Source organism: Silurus aristotelis (genome assembly GCF_946808225.1).
Source record: "Silurus aristotelis genome assembly, chromosome: 4".
Taxonomy (NCBI): Eukaryota; Metazoa; Chordata; class Actinopteri; order Siluriformes; family Siluridae; genus Silurus; species Silurus aristotelis.
Window position 1 is genome coordinate 36230767 of NC_139577.1, and position 20461 is coordinate 36251227.

Below are 20461 nucleotides of genomic sequence, written 5' to 3' on the forward strand. Positions count from 1 at the left end.
CCTCTGACAAAACCCGTTTGGTCGCTTGAAATTAAATTCTCTGTTACTGTATCTAAACGTAAAGCAAGGATTTTTGACAAGATTTTAGTATCAGCCTTAAGGAGTGATATTGGCCTGTAAGAATTACATTTTTTGATCTTTGCCAGGTTTTAACAATAGAATTACGTTCGCTTGATTCAAAGTCTTCCTCTTACAAAAGAGTCCTCAAACATATCAAGAAGAATAGGGGCTAATTTAGTTGCAAATTAGCCATCTGGGCCAGGGTTTTTTTTTTTATTCTGAATTAATGTAATAGCATTTAGAATTTCCTCCATTTGTAGGTTTCCCTCCAAATATGTTTTCTGTACTGAATCAAGAGTGGGTATATCTATACTGTCCCAAAATTCCAGCATTCCAGAGTTTAATGTAGGGCTTTCAGAAGCATATAAATCTAAAAAGTAGTTCCTAAAGGTTCTATTAATTTCAATGGGATTAACGATTAAATCATCATCATTGTTTTGAATTCGAGGTATAATTTGAAAGGCAGCTTTAGATTTTAATTGGTAGACTAAAAGTCGACCTGCCTTTTCCCCATGTTCATATATATACCCTCTAGCACGTAACAAGCACCATTCTGTTTTATTTGTTGAGAGCAGCTTATAATGGACTTGAAGGCTCAACCGTTCCTTATAAAGTTCTGGTGAGGGAGACACAGAATAGAGGCGGTCCAGTCTCCTAATAGAGTCAATTAAATTGTCTAATTTTTGTTTATGCTTTTTATTTAGAGTTGAAGTTTATGAGATTATTTCCCCCCTTATGACTACTTTCAGTGTTTCCCACAATGTAGATGCTGATATAGATTCTGATCTGTTATGCAGTAAGAAGTTATCTATGGCCGTAGTTACGAATGTACAGAATGCAGGGTCTGATAACAAGGACGTATTTAGTCTCCACAGAGGCCGTTCATTGTACCTCAGATTGCAAATTACATCTAATTGCACAGGAGCATGATCTGATTCCACAATAGGTAAATAATCAATTTGTTCAACAGAAGGAAGGAGAGATTTGTCTATAAAGAAGTAATCGATTCTTGAATAGGAGTGGTGTACTTGTGAGAAATAGGAGTATGCTTTGCTGCGTGGAAACAGAAATCGCCACGGATCAACGGCTCCCACTTGATCAAAGAATGTGGATAAGGCTTGGGCCATCTTAGAACGGGATAATGACCTGGGGTTGGAACGATCGAGGGGTGGATCCATAACAGTATTCAAGTCACCACCAAATATCATGCGATGGGAGTTAAGATCTGGCAGAATAGAAACAAGCTTATTAATAAAACTTACATCGTCCCATTTGGGGGCAAATACGTTAACTAATAAAACAGGAACATGATACAAACTCCCAGAGACTATAACATATCTACCCTGAGGATCCATAATAGAAGCAGAGACCGTAAATTGAATGTTTTTGTGTATCAAAATGGCAGTGCCCCGTGCTTTAGAGTCAAAATTAGAGTGAAAAACCTGTCCCACCCACGGTTTCCTGAGTCTAAACTGATCGCTAATACGTAGGTGTGTCTCCTGTAGGAATATTATTTCAGATTTAAATCAAGATGACACAAGATGGCTGCTGAAGGCAGGAGTGGGGCGTTGGGCTCCACTCATGCCCTTTGTATTTTACAGTTTTTTTTTTTATGCTATTAAGTGCTTGGATCGACAACTTTTCTGTGCATAATAAGGGCAATTTGGATGGTCCGAATGATGGTGAACACACTAAACCTTATTATTTTGGACATGGACATGCCATTCTTCAATTTATCTGGGCATTTAAAAGTCTGTGCAAGAATGACAGAAACAGCGCTATCAGGGCAACATTACGTCAAGATAGAGCGCACGCATCCAAAGTAATAATGGTGCTGGTACTTTTGGCTGGAGATGTGCATCTGAACCCAGGCCCCATGCTTGATCGCCGGGCTAGCTCTGTGGAGGTAACGCCTGACCCAGGTGAATACGCGCAGGTGATACCGCCCCTGATTGCATCAGCGCCTCACGCAGCGGAGCTGGAGGAAATGTTGACTCAGTGCCAGGAGCTGCCGGAGCAGCGTCATGCAGGGAAGCCGAATGCATCCGAACACCGTATGAGGATATCGGGCTGCGTACGCACCGGTGAGTCAGCCTGCCTGACAGATACTCATCCGAGGACTGGACCGGGGGATTCTGCAGGTGTTGGGTCCGGTGAGAGTTTTCGCATTCGGCCGGGTGACAGAGCAGCGGCGTAGATACAGCGGAGCGTGTAAAGCTTTGTGAATCTGGGGAAACAATCAATATACTTCAAACACGCTCGGGTGGCTCAGAAAGTCGTGCTGCACAGAAAATTAAGAATTATCCACTCTTTCAATCTGTTAATCATGCCCGGGTGCTTTGGGATGTTAAGTGCAAACCTAAGGGAATATTAGGCGGGCAGTTAAACATACGCAGCCTGATCCCTAAACGTGATCAGGTCTCAGCACTTCTTCTGGATTCAAACTTGGATTACCTCTGTTTAACAGAATCGTGGCTTCATAGTAACATTCCAACTAATATGATGGACATTGCTGGGTATCAGTGTTTTAGAAAGAACAGAATAACAGTCAAGGGGGTGGAGTATTAATATACATCAAAGACTAATTTAAATGTCACTTAATTGAACTGAATACCCCCCTGGAATGTTTAACTCTAAATCTAATCCTTTCGCCTACTATGAATTTTAATATCTCTGTCCTCTATAATCCACCTTCTCATAATGTTAAGTTTTAGGATGAATTAAATGTTATAGTTAAACAACTGGACTTTAATAGAGAGACAGTATGGTATGGTGACTATAATATTAACTGGTCTGATAAAAACTGTAAACATAAACTTAAAGCACTTATGACAAAATACAACTATTGACAAATAATTGTAGGACCCACAAGAATAACAAGGCACACCAAGACCCTCATTGATTTATCATTTACAAATAGACCTGAACGAATAATGAAGATTTATAATTTGATTACTGGACTCTCGGACCACAACATGACTTTGACTGTTAGGAAACTGACAAAGAAGCGCCTGCAGGACTTTGGTAAACCTGTTCATGAAAAAATACAGTTTATTATTCCTAAAAGTAGAATAATTTAATTTGAAAGAGAGTTTAAAAATATAAACTGGGAACTAATTATGACACTAGATGATGGAGAGGAGTGTTGTAATTTTATGACCACATCTATTACAAATCTAATGGAAAAATTTACAAAGCAAATAAAACCTAAACAAAAAGATTTCACGGTGCCCTGGATAAATAATGAAATATGTAACCTTATTAAAAAAAAAACGAGATTTAGCTCTGAAAACATCTTTAAGATCTAAACTTATTACCGACCTCTTGACTTACAGAAGTTTTAGGAACAAGGTTGTATCTGAGTTGCGAAAAGCAAAAGTGACATATTACACTCATTTAATTGATAGTGCTAAAGGCAACAATAATTCACTTTGGAGGCATTTAAATAATCTGACTAATAAATCAAATAAACATAAAAAGATTACAGAACTTAACATTAATGGAAATCGTATAACCGATTGTGCCACTATGGCTGATGAATTTAATTCATATTTTTTACAATCTGTTGAAGAACTAACAAAAGAATTCCAGCTTGTCAATCCTCTCAATTATCCATTGAGAGCAACCTCCACAGATTATTTTATATTAAAGAGGTGTCGGATATAAAAGTTGCAGAAATAATTAATAAACTTCCAAATTCTAAGTCTGATGACATTTTTAGGATGAACAGTTGTTTTCTTAAAAAGTATAAGGATGTCCTTGTCAAACCATTGACCCACCTTGTTAATCTTTCTATCAGAAACAGTACATTTCCCAGTGCATGGAAACAAGGTATAATTATTCCTGTGTTCAAAAGTGGTAGCCAAGACTCAATGAGTAACTATCGCCCGATATCGATTTTACCAGTCTTATCTAAAATTATTGTAAAAGTTGTAGTAGTGCAACTGAGTGACCATTTAGAAGCCAGACAGCTACTCCATCCTCACCAGTTTGGGTTTAGACCAGGTTATTCAACAGAAATAGCAAACTGCTGTTTAATAGAAAAAGTAAAAAAGTCCCTGGACAAGGGTAATGTGGTGGGGGCTGTATTTATTGACCTTTAAAAGGCATTTGATATGGTCAATCATAGTTTACTTTTATCTAAAATGTTAAATAAAAATGTTTTCAAATGAGGCAGTGTTGTGGTTTACATCTTACCTCCAGTCTAGAGTACAGTGTGTTAAAGTTGATCAAAACATATCCACACTCTCAAACATAAAAACGGGCATTCCGCAGGGTACTATACTTGGCCCCATGCTGTTTAGTCTTTTTATAAATGACTTTCCACTGCACTGCTCTGATGCCAGATGTCAGCTTTATGCGGACGATGCAGTTATTTATGCACCCCTGCTAAGTCACCTGAGCAGGCTGCAGCTGTATTGTCTACTAGTATGTTTGACATCCAAAAATGGCTCATCCAAAATCAACTAGTTTTAAATCTCAAAAAAAACAGTTTCTATGTGCTTTTCCATTAAAAAACTCGATTTAAAAGGAAGATTTAATATTAATATACAAAATACAGAAATTAATCCAGTTACAGAATTCAAATATCTAGGATTGGTTTTAGATCCTCAACTAAAATTTGATAAGCACATAAAGAACATTTTAAAAACAATACAAAGTAATCTTAATTGTTTTAAATTAATTAGAAGTTTTATACCGCACCAGGCGGCCCTGCTGTACATGCATGCTATGATCTTTTCTCATATATCGTACTGCATGACAGCATGGGCTCAAGCCACTCCTACTGCAACCAAATGCATACGTTCTGTATACAACAGAGCAATACAAATTATGGACAAAAAAACAATTCGACACCATCACTGTACCATTTTTAAGAAATATAATTTAATGAATTTTAAGAGTTTTAGCAATTTTTGCTTTCTTAAATTAATTTATAAGTGCATTACTTATTTAGTACCTGAGCCATTAAGTTCATTTATTGCGAGACAGAGCAGCATTCAAGTCACTAGGAGTTTTACAAATCAGGACTGTAAAATCCCATACTGTAGAACCAGTTCTGGTCAAACTACCTTCTCTGTGAAGAGCTCCAAACTCTGGAACTCATTACCATCTGACATTAAGACTATACTGGACTTTAATGTGTTTACTTCCAGGCTAAAAAACTGGTTAAAGACAAACCAAAGGTGCACTCATTTTTAACTAGTAGGTAAGAGTTGTATATGATATATGTGTGTATGTAAACTTTATGGGTAAATCTCATGGGTAAATTTGATTGTGTATGACTAGGGACGGGAATTGTCCATATCATGTTATTTGTTTAAATTGAAGTAGTTTAGTATGTAAATTGTACTGTGTTTAGACCCCAACCAGGGACACGAGTTGAAAATTAGCATTTGCTATAAACTTTTAATGCAGCATTTCAGTGACAAGCTTGCTTTAACACTATGTATGTTGCATTGCCCCTGTCAAATAAACAAAATGAAATGAAATGAAATTTTCTTAAATATGCCAAAATCCTGCCCCTTGTGGTTGGGCCATTTAGGCCTTTTACATTCCAGCTAACAAATCTAACTTTTGACCCCCCAGGAAATTACATGAAGTACAGTATAGCGTACAGTATAGTCCAGCTTAAACTACAAGGCATTAAACAGAAACAAAAGCAAAAATTCCGTCTCTTCTTGGCGTTTTAAATGACCACATCCCCGAGGGTTTTGCTGTTATTATTCATCTTCGCAGACACTGCAGCCTGTTATGGCCAAAGCCAGCTTTTAATCTTCTGCAAAAAGTCTAAGCAGCCGTAGGTAAATCAAAGGTGTGGGTTTCCTTGAAGATTGTCCTGCACCCGGTTTGGGGCGAAGCGCGCGATGTGCACGCTCAAGTTCAGGAGGACTGTCAAACACGCTCTCCATAGTTTCTTTAAGCAACACAGATACAAATCTAACGGGGTCTTTTCCATCTTCACTGCCTTCCGGAATGTAAATAATACGGAGGTTAGCCCTTCTGGATCTGTTCTCCAGATCATCAATTTGGTCAAGAAAAGATTAATTTTGCGTTTTCAAGGCTTTAATCGTCGCTTCCGCTGTGACCAGCCTTTCAAAGTTTTCACCAGCTAATACTTCAGTGGATGTGAGTCGATGTTGAAATGAGCTTACTGTCTCCCTTAACGTGTCAAGAGAGGCTTGCAACGGCTTGATTGAATCTTAAATTAAGCCAGCCATGTCCTCCTTTAAACTGGCCGTTGTTTTGCCAGTTCGGAGATTAGCTGGCCCATCGACAAATTGTCTATGTTGTCTTTAACAGGTAAACCCTTGCTTTTAGCGGTTTTGTTAGACGCCATGATTGCTAACTTGCCCGCTATAGTAGCACCTGAACATGTTGCTGGTGCAGTACCTTGCTTCTGCTTCAAGTTGCTCATTTCTCTTTCCGAATTAAGTGTAGATCTTATATCTGATGTCGTTAAGCAATTGGATAAAAAAAAAAAAAAAGAAGACGCTTTAACAGGTTTGAAAGGAGTGTGGTTGGAAGGTCCTCGTCCCCGCTGCCCTCTCTCACAGAAGTCTTGGATCGTGTCGCTGCTGCAGCATCCAGGGTCTACCTCACATCGGCATTCAGGGACAGGCATTAAGCTGGTTTAAATCCTACCTGTCCGATCGTTACCATTATGTAGATTTTAATGGAGCGCTATCCAGGCTAATGCAAGTAAATTATGGCGTGCCCCAAGGTTCAGTTCTAGGACCCCTGCTCTTCACAATATACATGCTTCCGTTAGGAAATATTATTAGAAGGCATGGAATTAGCTTCCATTGTTATGCTGATGATACTCAGCTATATATCTCATCCAAACCAGGCGATACAGCTCAATTAGCTCGCATAACTGAGTGTGTTGAAGAAATAAGAGATTGGATGACCCATAACTTTCTGCTATTAAATTCTGATAAGACTGAGATTTTGCTCATCGGCCCAAAAACTAGTACACAGAAGCTCCAGCATCTCAGCCTGCATTTAGACGGATGTTCTGTAACCACTAGTTCAACGGTAAAAGACCTGGGAGTTATTTTAGAGCAACTTGTCTTTCAAAAATCACATCAATCAAGTTACAAAAACAGCCTTCTTTCACCTTAGAAATATTTCTAAGCTAAGAAACATGTTGTCTATATCTGATGCAGAGAAGCTCGTCCATGCGTTCATGACCTCCAGAATAGACTACTGTAATGCATTACTAGGTGGATGTCCTGCATCATTAATAAACAAGCTTCAGTTAGTTCAGAATGCAGCAGCCAGAATTCTCACAAGGTCAAGAAAATATGATCACATAACCCCAATCTTATCGTCCCTACATTGGCTTCCTGTTAAGTTTCGAATAGACTACAAACTATTACTTCTCACTTATAAAACACTAAATGGTTTGGCTCCCATGTATCTCTCCAGTCTTCTAACATGCTACAATCCGCCACGCTCCCTGAGATCTCAAAACTCTGGGCTTCTAGTAGTTCCTAGAATAGCAAAGTCCACTAAAGGCGGTAGAGCATTTTCACATTTAGCTCCTAAACTCTGGAATAGTCTTCCTGACAGTCTTCGGGGCTCAGACACACTCATGTAAGAATTACAGACTGCCTCAACCCAGATTCCACCCTACGCTATATCAAATTCAGCTCATTCGCAAAATGGCTCCAAATTGATAAAAAGTAGTTATGTAGTTTGATGTAGAATTCCAGTTGTATCAATCCTAATCATAGTCTTGATTGAATCAGTCTGGGAGAAGTAGCAAGCCATCAAGGACTATCTCTAACCAAAAGGTATCTGAGACCATGATTATCATTTACACAATACCCCTTCCTGACCTGCTGGGGGGGGGCCAGCGCCAGCAAAGGTGTGAATACTGGTGATTACCACCTGCTGACCTCCGCCCCCGAGAATTGTCTTCCCGAGCCTTTTGTTTCCTCACGCATGTCCTATATCTAATTTACATTTAAAGGATAACTCCGGTCTATACTTCAAAGGCAAGAACAATATAAAATATCTGGGCAGAGTTTTCTCTGGGTTCTTTCTGACTTCAATATACCCAAAGTGCTTTGTGTATTTTGTCACTGCTATGCTGTTATAAACTTCTTCATTACCATCTTCTTTGTCCTCATCATTTTTTCTTACATTGGCAAACCACCCAGCGAGGGATTTCCGAAAAAAAAAAAAAAAACGGGGAAAGGTAAGAAAACAGTTTCTTTCTTCTATGCTTTTATTTTATTTCAGGGAACCCCCTCGTTTAAAAAACCTAGAAAAAAAAGATTTTAAGGGCAAGAAAAATATTTATGGAAAGAAGAAAAGGACAGAATGCAGAAAGAGTTCGCATTTCTGAAAACTAACAACAGTATGCTGAAAGCATCTGTTGAATCCTTGTTTAATGATTTGGAGGAATCTAATGCTGCCTGTCAGTTTCTGATAAAGAATGGCAGAATTGAGGAAAATCCCAGTAAAAGGTTGGTAGATGTCAATAGTGAAAGCTCTGACTATACAGTTAGATTTCCAGTAGCACCAATTCATGTAACTACGACTGTAAGAGCTAATGAAGGAGGGGAGGAGCCAATGGTCTCGACTCTGGTCAGAGGGTTTAGCCCCAATGAACTAGAAACTGTGATTAAGAATATTGGGAAATTTGATCCTGTAAAACAGGATCCCTTAGATTTTCTGAAAAATCTGGAACGATATGCCGACATTTACAAATGTACGGATGGAGACACATGCATTTTGTTAACCCTTTGATTGCCTGACACCTTGTCTGGAGCCTTAACTCAGAAAGTAAAGGACAGAAATGCAAATAAGTTTGAGAGGAAACAGGCACTGCTTGAAGTGTTAGGGCTGATGTCAGTAAACTGGGATAAAATAGCTGACATGCACATGCGAGAAGGGGAGCACTCAGTGGTGTTTTCTGAGCGATTATTTGATGCCTTTAAAACTTTCAGTGGCAATCCTGATATTACTCAGAATGATGTCAGATTCAAATCTGCCTTGATTAAGAAATGTGATCCCCTCACCCACTCTGCTATAGCAATGCATGTGACACATTTATCTGAATACAATGAGATTATTAGTAAGATGATACAGTTTTACAGTAGTAATTCTAGTTCAAAGACGTCTCATCCTGTATCGGCACTAGGTGTTGAGAATCCAGATTTTAAGACCGCGGAAGAATGTGAGCAATTGAAGTTGCATCATAAGCAAAGTAAATTTTGTTCCTTTTGCCACAAGATTGGCCACGTAGTCCACAAATGCTGGTCTTTAGGAAAGGGACGTCCACCACCCTATTTCCTTCGACGCAGAAATATGCATTCTGATAACCCAGATCCGGTAACTGTGCATCTAAAAGAAACTTTATGTGAACTCACAGCAGTATTCAATAAGGCTATGGGGTCTGTAGTAAAATGGTTAGCTGTCCCCTAAGAGTAAAAACTCTGTTTGCTAATGTTGCCTTGGTTAACGACTTGCTGCATTTTATGCATTTCGGTCCCGACAAAGATTTCTGTGATGTCCAAGTAGTATTTAGTTTAAAGCAACTTCGAAATTAAGCTTATATTGTTAAAATGACAGTCCTTGCAGTTATTCTTATGGAAACATATGCTATAAGTTACACGTGTAGCGAACATAGATGTAGACTAATGTGAATTTAGCTGATGTGGAACAGTTGTTAATGTGCTCAAGTGCATTTAGGCTAATATAGCTAAAGTTTTTACTGTTGTGTATTCATTTCAACTATTGCAGGCTTTGTGATGCTGTAGTTGTTAATGCACTGTAATACATTTACACCAAAGTAGTTAAAAATTGTTGCATAAGACTGGATTTGGGGTTGAATTGTAGCATTTAGGCCTATCAGAGCTGTAAATGTTAACCATAATCAGTAATCTTATGTTGGAGATTTAAACTACAATATGATAATGATCTGCTAAAGTTTTCTCCTATTAGCCATGTTTTAAAGTGACTGCTGACAAGCTAAGATAAGAGGAAAGGTCTAAGCTTGTATGTCGATAGAAACCGCTGAGCTAATAGAACAATTATTTAGTCATTAGATTATTCAATGTGTGTGTGTTAATTATGTTGAACCAATCTCTCAAGGTGGAATTCTGGGTAATTTCTACCATAAGTAACACCAACAATGCCACAGTAAAGAATAGAGTTAACTGCTGAATTTTAACATGTAATGCTTCTCCCACAGCATTTAGAGGTGCTGCACCTTCAACTTAAGTGATGCTTTGGTAATGGGCTGTCATCGCATTCAATGTTTATTTATTGTTAATGTGCCCAGTGTTTTCAGAGGAAACTCCAGATACACTGAGAACTTTTATGTGTGAAAAGGGAAGGGGGGCAATTCTTTCTGGGTTCCCTGAGTTTTTCAGAATCACCAAACAAAGATGGCTGAACGGATGGTAGCATTGTCCTTTCCAGTGACGAGAAAATACGCAGAGCTACAACCAGCACTTCCTGCTGTTTTGGTGAAGACGAGACCATATCAACAGACATCATTCGAACCAGAATACTGGTGTGAATACTGGTGATTACCACCTGCTGACCTCCGCCCCCGAGAATGGTCTTCCCCAGCCTTTTGTTTCCTCACGCATGTCCTATATCTAATTTACATTTAAAGGATAACTCCGGTCTATACTTCAAAGGGAAGAACAATATAAAATATCTGGGCAGAGTTTTCTCTGGGTTCTTTCTGACTTCGATGAACCCAAAGTGCTTTGTGTATTTTGTCACTGCTACGCTGTTATAAACTTCTTCATTACCATCTTCGTTGTCCTCATCATTTTTTCTTACACTCACCCAGTTTAAGTGCAGATTAAAGACGTATGTTTTTAGCAAATTCTACACAACACACATCACATCATAACCTTGTGCTCCAGAACATCTGCTCACATCACATTATCAACTTGTGCTTTTAATATCATGAACAGCAGCTACGCTAATTCCACTCCACTGCTTCTCTTTCTCTCCCCATCCCGAAACACCCTGAGGTTCCTCCAGCTCCAGTCACGCCCCACCTCGTGATGATTACGGACCTTTGAAGAAGTAGATGCCGAACTCGCAAACATCCCGAACCATCTAGAGACGTACCAGTGCCATTTGGATCCCGCTACATGTGTGGAGTTTGACATTGGACTTCCTGGAGTGTTTAAAGGCTCTGGCATGGAGAAGCTGATGCTGGATCTGTGATGATCACAAATGCTGAGCTTATAAAACTAGGAGCTACTAACCATATAGACTGTATAAGACTGCAGAAAGAACATCACTTATAATCTTATACTCCAGTACTCATGTTAGTTCTCACTCTCCAGTGTTCTGTATTGTTGAAATATTTATGATCAAACTCTTGATGTCACCCAAATGAGGATGGGTTCCCCTTTTGAGTCTGGTTCCTCTCAAGGTTTCTTCCTCATATCATCTAAGGGAGTTTTTCCTTGCCACTGTCGCCACGGCTGCTCATCAGGGACAAACACACACCATTCACCTTCACTGTTGATTTGTGTAAAGCTGCTTTGAGACAATGTCTGTTGTGAAAAGTGCTATACAAATAAACTTGACTTGACTTGACCTGACTTAACTAACTACAGGCACAAGTCAGAAAGACAAAAACAATTTAGGATTATTAAAAGAGGAAAAAAAAGGATAGATAAATAGTAAAGTTTGTTTAAAAATGCCGAGAGAAATACAAACACAGAACTCGTGGCAAACAAGCCAAACACAGGAAGTCATGGTCCAAGTTAACCCACAAAAATAATGTACATTTAATGTAATATCAGTTATTTTACCTTGACTTCAATACCGGGTCCAAAATGTTCAAACTTTTCTACCCTTTGATGCCTCGCCACAGCCAATCACAGCACCTGATTTAGGCACATCAAGCATTCTGCATGTTGTAGTATTACATTTGGTATTAAACAGCAAGACATTTTGGTTTCAAAGCAATTGGGTCAGTGCCTAAGTAGTATTGATAACGATCCCCAGCCCTACTCTAAGCCCTCACCCTCATGACCCATGCATAAAGATTCAACTACTACTACAAATAATAACAACAAAAAAGTTCATTTATGCTACACACCTTTGGCATGCTTTTCTGCTGTAGAGCTCCACAGTTTCTCCACATGACCTAAAACCAAGAACAATATTTATGACTTTGTAGTGCAGTCACACATTACATACACATGTTCCACTGAGACTATGATCCAAAAGCTAAGCTGGAAAGATTCACGTGCATTTATATAACTTACTGTGACTTAGCTGCTTCATTGTATTACAGAGGGTTGTTACTGTCTAAAACTGTCTAAAGCGCTAGAAGCACTAGAAGCACTTATTTGCAAGACAAGCTTAAAAGAGTAGTAAAAGAAACAATGCATAATTTACTGTATGTAAAAATACTATTATTTGACATTAATAACTTCGCTTTAACCTTCATATGATTAACTCTTCAATGGTAATAAAAACACTAACTTAATGATTACCAGAATAATCTGTAAATATTAGATATCATGTAAAAATACAATCTACTCTGTGAAAATACAGCTAATTTCTTTTAAAAAAACCGAAAATTTCTATAATATCTAAATACAATAAATTTTTGATAAATTTAATGAGGGAACGTTAAAATACAGAAAATAACCCAGCCCTAATTGATGCACAAGCCAGTGCACTCTTAGTGCCGGTCCCAAGCCCGGGTAAATGGGGAGGGTTGCGTTAGGAAGGGCATCCAGCGTAAAACATGTGCCAAATCAAATATGCGGATCACAAATGAGAATTTCATACCGGATCGGTCGAGGCCCGGGTTAACAACGACCGCCACAGGTATCATTAGCCGACAGGGTACCGGTGGAAATTGGGAGGAGAAGGAGGAGAAGGAGAGGAGGAAAGCGTCTACAGAGACGGCAGGGAAAGGAGAAGTGTAGGAGAGTGGAGGTTCGGGTTGGTACTTTAAATGTTGAAACTATGACGGGTAAAGGGAGAGAGGTAGCTGATATGATGGAGAGGAGAAAGGTAGATATGCTGTGTGTTCAGGAGACCAAGTGGAAAGGGAGTAAGAGCAGGAACATTGGAGGTGGGTTTAAACTGTTTTATCATGGTGTGGATGGGAAGAGAAATGGTGTAGGGGGATTCTGAAGGAAGCGTACAGTAAGAGTGTAGTGGAGGTGAATAGACTTTCTGATAGGGTGATGAACGTGAAGGTGGAAGTTGAAGGGATGATGATAAATGTCATCAGTGCCTATGCTCCACAAGTTGGCTGTGAGATGGAGGAGAAGGAAAGATTCTGGAGTGAATTAGATGAAGTGGTAGATGGTGTACCTAGGAAAGAACGATTGGTGATTGGGGCAGACTTTAATGGTCATGTAGGTGAAGGGAACAGAGGTGATGAGGAGGTGATGGGTAGGTATGGTTTTAAGGAGAGGAATGTGGAAGGGCAGATGGTGGTAGATTTTGCTAAAAGGATGGAAATGGCAGTGGTGAACACGTATTTTAAGAAGAAGGAGGATCGTAGGGTGATGTATAAGAGTGGAGGAAGGTGGATTATGTGCTATGCAGGAGATGCAACCTGAAGGAGATTGGAGACTGTAAGGTGTTGACGGGGGACAGTGTAGCTAGACAGCATCGGATGGTGGTCTGTAGGATGGTTTTGGAGGCGAAGTAGAAGAGGAGGAGAGTGAGGACGGAAAGAAGAATAAGATGGTGGAAACTGAAGGAGGAAGAGTGTAGTGTGAGGTTCAGGGAAGAGGTCAGACAGAGGCTCAGTGGTGTTAAGGAGGTGTTGGATGATTGGGCAACTACTGCAGGAGTGATGAGGGAGGCAGCTAGAAAAGTACTTGGTGTGACATCTGGAAATAGAAAGCAAGACAAGGAGACGTGATGGTGGAATGAGGAAGTGCAGGAGAGCATTAGGGGAAAGAGGTTGGCAAAACAGAAGTGGGATAGACAGAGTGATGAAAAAAGTAGGCAGGAGTACAAGGAGATGCAGCAGCAGGTGAAGAGGGATGTGGTGAAAGCTAAAGAAAAGGCATATGAGGAGCTGTAGGAGAAGTTGGACACTGAGGAAGGAGAAAAGGATTTGTAGCGATTGGCCAGGCAGAGGGACCGAGCTGGGAAGGATGTACTGCAAGTTAGAGCAGTAAAGGATGGAGAGGGAAATGTGTTGACTAGTGAGGAGAGTGTGTTGAGAAGATGGAGGGAGTATTTTGAGCAGCTGATGAATGAGGAAAATCAAAGAGAGAGAAGGTTGGATGGTGTGGAGATGTGAAGCAGGAAGTGGATAGGATTAGTAAGGAGGAAGTGAGAGCAGCGATTAAGAGGATGAAGAGTGGAAAGTCGGTTGGACCAGATGACATACCGGTAGAAGCGTGGAGATGTTTAGGAGAGATGCAGTGGAGTTTTTAACCAGATTGTTTAACAGGATTCTGGAAGGTGAGAAGATGCCTGAGGAATGGAGAAGGAGTGTGCTGGTACTGATCTTTAAGCATAAAGGAGATGTGCAGACCTGCAGTAACTACAGGGGAATTAAGTTGATCAGTCACACCATGAAGTTATGGGAAAGAGTAGTGGAAGCCAGGCTGAGAGAAGAGGTGACCATCTGTGAGCAGCAGTATGGTTTCATGCCGAGGAAGAGCACCACAGATGCCTTATTTGCTTTGAGAATGTTGATGAAGAAGTAGATAGATAGATAGATAGATAGATAGATAGATAGATAGATAGATAGATAGATAGATAGATAGATAGATAGATAGATAGATAGATAGATAGATAGATACAACTTTATTGTCATTGCATAGTACAGGTACATAGCAACGAAATGCAGTTTGGCATCTACCAGAAGTGCAAAATGCAAATAAATATATGGCATATTTACAGCAAGTTATAGTAATAATATGTAAACATATGTAAAGTAAATAAATACAAAGGCAGTAACAGTGCAGAGCTGTGTGGACATCAAGGAGAAGAAGGACAGAAGGAGCTGCATTGTGTATTTGTGGATTTAGAGAAAGCGTATGACAGGGTGGAGAGAGGAGTTGTGGTATTGTATGAGGAAGTCTGGTGTGTCAGAGAAGTATGTGAGGGTGGTGCAGGACATGTATGAGGACAGTGTGACAGCAGTGAAGTGTGCAGTAGGAACGACAGACTGGTTCAGGGTGAAGGTTGGACTGCATCAAGGATCGTCCTTGAGCCCTTTCCTGTTTGTAGTGGTAATGGACAGGTTGGCGGAAGAGGTCAGACAGGACTATGATGTTTGCGGATGATATTGTGATTTGTTGTGAGAGTAGGGAGGAGGTTGAGAAGAGCCTGGAGAGCTGGAGATATGCGCTGGAGAGAAGGGGAATGAAACTCATTAGGAGTAAGACAGAATACATGCGTGTGAATGAGAGGGAGGGCAGTGGAGGGGTGCGGTTGCAGGGAGAAGAGCTGGAGAAGGTGGAGGAATTCAGGTACCTGGGGTCAACAGTGCAAAGTAATGGAGAGTGTGTTAGAGAAGTAAAGAAAAGAGTGCAGGCAGGGTGGAGTGGGTGGAGAAGAGTGATAGCAGGAGTGATTTGTGATAGAAGAGTATCTGTGAGAGTGAAAGGGAAAGTTTATAGGACTGTGGTGAGACCTGAGATGTTGTATGGATTAGAGACAGTGGCATTGAGTAAAAGACAGGAGGTGGAGCTGGAGGTAGCAGAGCTGAAGATGTTAAGGTTTTTGTTGGGAGTGACGAGGATGGACAAGATTAGAAATGAGTTTATTAGAGGGACAGCGCATGTAGGACGTTTTGGAGACAAGGTGAGGGAGGCGAGATTGAGATGGTTTGGACATGTGCAGAGGAGGGACATGGGGTATATCAGTAGGAGAATGCTGAGGATGGAGCCACCAGAAAGGAGGAAAAGAGTAAGACCAAGGAGGAGGTTTATGGATGTGGTGAGGGAAGACATGCAGGTAGTTGGTGTGAAAGAGGCAGATGTAGAGGACAGGGGGGTATGGAGATGGATGATCCACTGTGGAGACCCCACAGCCTAAAAAAGAAGAAGTCAAGTTGACTTTATTTCTATTGCGCTTTTTAACACCAGACATTGTCTCAAAGCAGCTTTACAGAATGTAACAGTGAAGGTGAATGGTGTGTGTTTATCCCTGATGAGCAGCATGGAGACTGTGGTGAAGGAAAAACTTCCTTAGATGTTATGAGGAAGAAACCTTGAGAGGATCCAGACTCAAAAGCAGAACCTCATTCTCATTTGGGTGACATTAAGAGTGGGATTATAGTCTTTAAACACTACAGAACACTGGAGAGTGAGAACTAACATGAGAAGTCATCTATATTAATAATTTTATCTAAAGAGACATTTAGAAACATTTTAATAAGATTTATTGAAATATCCTAAATAAGTCATCTATATTAATAATATAAAATCTATGCACATTTTAAATGAGGAAAGTTATACACATTATCTTAATTATTTACTTCATTAGATGGTCTGTAGCTTTACATTAATATGCTAAACGTTACATCTAATAGAAATTTATATAGAAATTTATAAGAAAATAAATAAATAAGAAAAGAACTATGTGATTAAATAGATCTTAAAGTTTACATCATATTTCTGTTGTTATTTTACACTCAAAAATACAGTCTATTATGTGTTCTATATTCAACATTGTAGGACTGTCGGACTCTTCTGTTGTAGCGCCTCCTTAAACCAGCACAGCAACCACACAGCAGACACTGAGAGAAATGAAGAGAAAGGAAAAATAATAAAGAGTTAGATGTGTGTGTGTGTGTGTGTGTGTGTGTGTGTGTGTATATATATCACTGTGGTAAGTGCATCTGATAAGAATATAAGTGATATAACGTTTTCCTTTTACTGACATCCATGAATACAGATTACGGCATTTAGGGATTACAAAAACTTTATTGACACTTACACAGAGTAGAATCCAGCATGGTATAAGAATGATGACTATACTGCAGGGAATAATGATGCCCAGGATCCATGCAGAACTTCCACCAGTGGTGGTGCTGTTTGCTTGGACTGTGGGCTTCAGGACTACATAGATAGGGGCATCTGTTTGAGCAGCAGGAGTGGTGGAGATTGACAGACCACTAATCTTGAGTATTTCAGAAAGAAATCCACTTGGTGTAAACTGGGTGACACCTTCCACAAAGATGTATTCTGAATTAGCCACAATTTCTGTACCATCATACCTGGAAGAAAAGAAGGGAAGTTTATTGTGTGTAAATAAACTATGGTGTTCTGTTCACTTTGATATAATTCTTTGATTTGACAGAAGAACATTTACAGAGATGAACACGGAAAACACCTCTGGTCAGTGATCAAATATATATATATATATATATATATATATATATATATATATATATATATATATATATATATATATATATAAATATTACAAATTGTTTTTTTCTGAAACCTTTTTAATTTTTATGATGAAATTATGCCCTACTGTGTGAGGTCATGCCTCTATGGCCATAGCTGCTTAATGGACTTTGCAGCCAATTCTGTCCAAATGACCACAGTGCAATTATTTTGTTATAACTAATAAATGACAGTTGAAAAGTTTTCTCTTTTAAAAACCCGTGACAACAAAGGATTTCACCATAGAGCTAAAAAAATGTGGGTTCATGGTGTTATATTTCCTGACTTTGTTTTAGCCCTTGACCAACCATTGCTTCCTAGATTGTGTAATTTACAGGCTAAATGGTGGATTTTACTGTGACTAATAATGCTAATGTATTTATAGCTCTTGACATGCCAGGACCAGACCAACATGCTAAACATCACTTAGCATAGAGACTTGCTCTTGACATTTTATTGTATTATTAAGCCTTCTCTGTACTGTGCATTGTTTTCCCTATTTTAAGTTTGTTTGTCAAGTTATTGAGTTGGAATTAACCTAGCAAAATATAGATCATCTGAGTTACTGTATTCTTACATCTTATTCTACGTCATTGTTCCATTATTAAATTGTTCCACAAAATAGCACAGTTTAAATACAGCCTTTTATCAGTATTGTTGTAATGGTGTGACATTTGGTTTCTTTAAAATAGTAATTTATTAATCAGGTTATTTTTATATTAAAAGGTCTCCAATTCTAAAAAATTTGCTCATCCAATTTAATACAATGACTTCAGCACAGAGAGATTTTTAAACCAGTATCCCGAAAATAATTTTTTAATATCCAGATATTTAGATATAATGCATCCAATATCCAACATAACTTTTTTAAGCCACACTGGGACTAAAGTGCTGAACTAAGTCACTTACGTGTAGTTTGCTCGTGGGAAGACAAAAGTATCTTTGGCATTCAGGATAGTGTTTAACTATAAAAGAGAGGTAAAAGCCTTTGTTAATAAGAATGATCAAAGTAGTATTTTATTTAGAGAAAACACTGACTTACACTTACCAATGAGTTGACAGTGTTTTGGATTAAATCATATGTTTCATTCCTTAGCTGACTGTCCTTGTAGATGCTCACATTGCTGATTCGGAATCCAAAGCCAATAATGTATGACTTGTTGTCAATTACTAAAAGGAAAATAACCTTTTGTAATTATAATCAAAACAATAATACATATTTAAAAAAAAATATATATTTATATACAGAGTCATAAAAAACAAAGAAGACACACTTTGATACGTGATGTTCTGGATGCTCACAGGGTTGTTAAGTTGTTGACTCGTAAGATCTCGTGCTGTTCTGATGTTTGAGTTCAGGAAAGCATTAGCAGCTGTGAGAACATCAGCCTCACTAGGTACTTTCGTCAAATTCATAAAAAGTAGTTGAATATATATAAGGACATTCCCCAATCTGAAACTGTAGAAAAGAAATGAACAAATTAATTATGCAAATAATCAAGAAGAAGGATAAAGAGCAAAGTTAACCTCTCAATGAAAAAAGTCAAACATTCATCAATAAAGCAATGAATGAAGATTGAAATATTACAATCACAACTCTAAAAAGTTGGGACACAGTGTCAAATGTAAATAAAAACAGAATACAATGATTTGCAAATCTGATAAAAAAAAAAAAAAAAAAATTTATTCACAATAGAAAATAGTAAACATTTTAAATGTGTAAACTGAGAAAATGTAGCAGTTTAAAGAGAAAATGAAGTCATATTTAATTTGATGTGTTGCAGTCAAGAAATTCAAAATTCATATAAAAACATTTTTTTCATTTTCTGTAAATGGTATATTTTTTCACTTTAAACATTTGACATATTTTCTATGTTCTATTGTGAATAAAATATGGGTATATGAATGAAATTGCCAAAGATATAATTAATGATAACTGAATGATTGGAAGACTTGGATTAAAATGTATAGTTATAAATCAGTTACAAATCAGGAAACTAACATAGGTGTAATCTTATCTAGGAAAGCTGCTGGTGTTTTGGTGTCTCCATCTTGGAAGTGGTACTCCATGCTACCATTAACCTGGTTTCCTGAGCTCCTGTTACCAATAAAAGAAAGCACATATATCACAACACAATTCAATTTACAATAAGAATTACAGAATTGATTTTTAGAGGAGAAAAGGATAAAGCTGTGAACTTACACGAAGAAAGAGTTCTTGGGTTCAAATGAGGCTGCATCAGGGTTATTGAGCAAAGTGTTGAGCTGGAGATGGAAAGAGAACGAATGAGGTTTCAAGTGAGTTTAAAGAACTTGCCATTGTACAACTTTTAAACTTTTGTTTATAACAAGTGAAATGAATTTTTTTTTTCTATGAAAAATATAAACATCATGTTATATTTAACATCAGATTTTTAGAAGTAATTTTATATGTAAATGTTAAATTAATATTCTGATTTTTGAATACACCATGTTCTTAAAAGGATGTTGTACTACATTACATTGTGAAGCTGACTACAATCTCTGGAAGCCTTTCTACCGGTTCCATTAAAGAGTCTATGTTTAGAAAAATCCCTGTCGTTGTCCTGCTTTTGGGTCCCACCAGCTGGTAGGCTCACTGACACAATAATCTGGCCAAAACATGGATCCACAAAATCCTCAGAAGCACAAAACCGTCAGGCTCTTTTTACCTACTGTGGCAAACACCTAGAACCCCCACATTTCCCCTGAGCGACCATGGAGCGAATTCCGATCGCGGATCGCTACGATTCAATGCAGATGGTGTATGGAAGACTGTTTTTACTTTCTGACAGACCAGGTGAAGATAAACTACATCATCTCCTTCCTATCGGGCAAAGCCCCTAAGTGGGCCATGGCTGTTTGGGATGCCCAGGGTCCCAGCTGTTCGAGCTACCCGTTCAATCTCCTGATTGACCAGCCTAGCAACAAACCTGTTCCCAAGCCTCTGAGTCCCGCTGGGAGCGTTGGCCAGCCTCTGAACCCCGCACGGGGGACCAGCAATG

General features: G+C 38.7%; 1 protein-coding gene across 1 annotated transcript in view; it reads right to left on the reverse strand.

The window, feature by feature from the left end:
• The window catches only part of LOC310724753 (uncharacterized protein), a gene marked incomplete at its 3' end in the record, with an annotated part of 117232 nt that extends 97527 nt beyond the window's left edge, over positions 1 to 19705 (reverse strand). The window contains exon 1 of the mRNA XM_083539031.1: positions 19642 to 19705. The remainder of the gene's footprint in view (positions 1 to 19641) is intronic.
• Between the last annotated feature and the right edge of the window lie 756 nt (positions 19706 to 20461).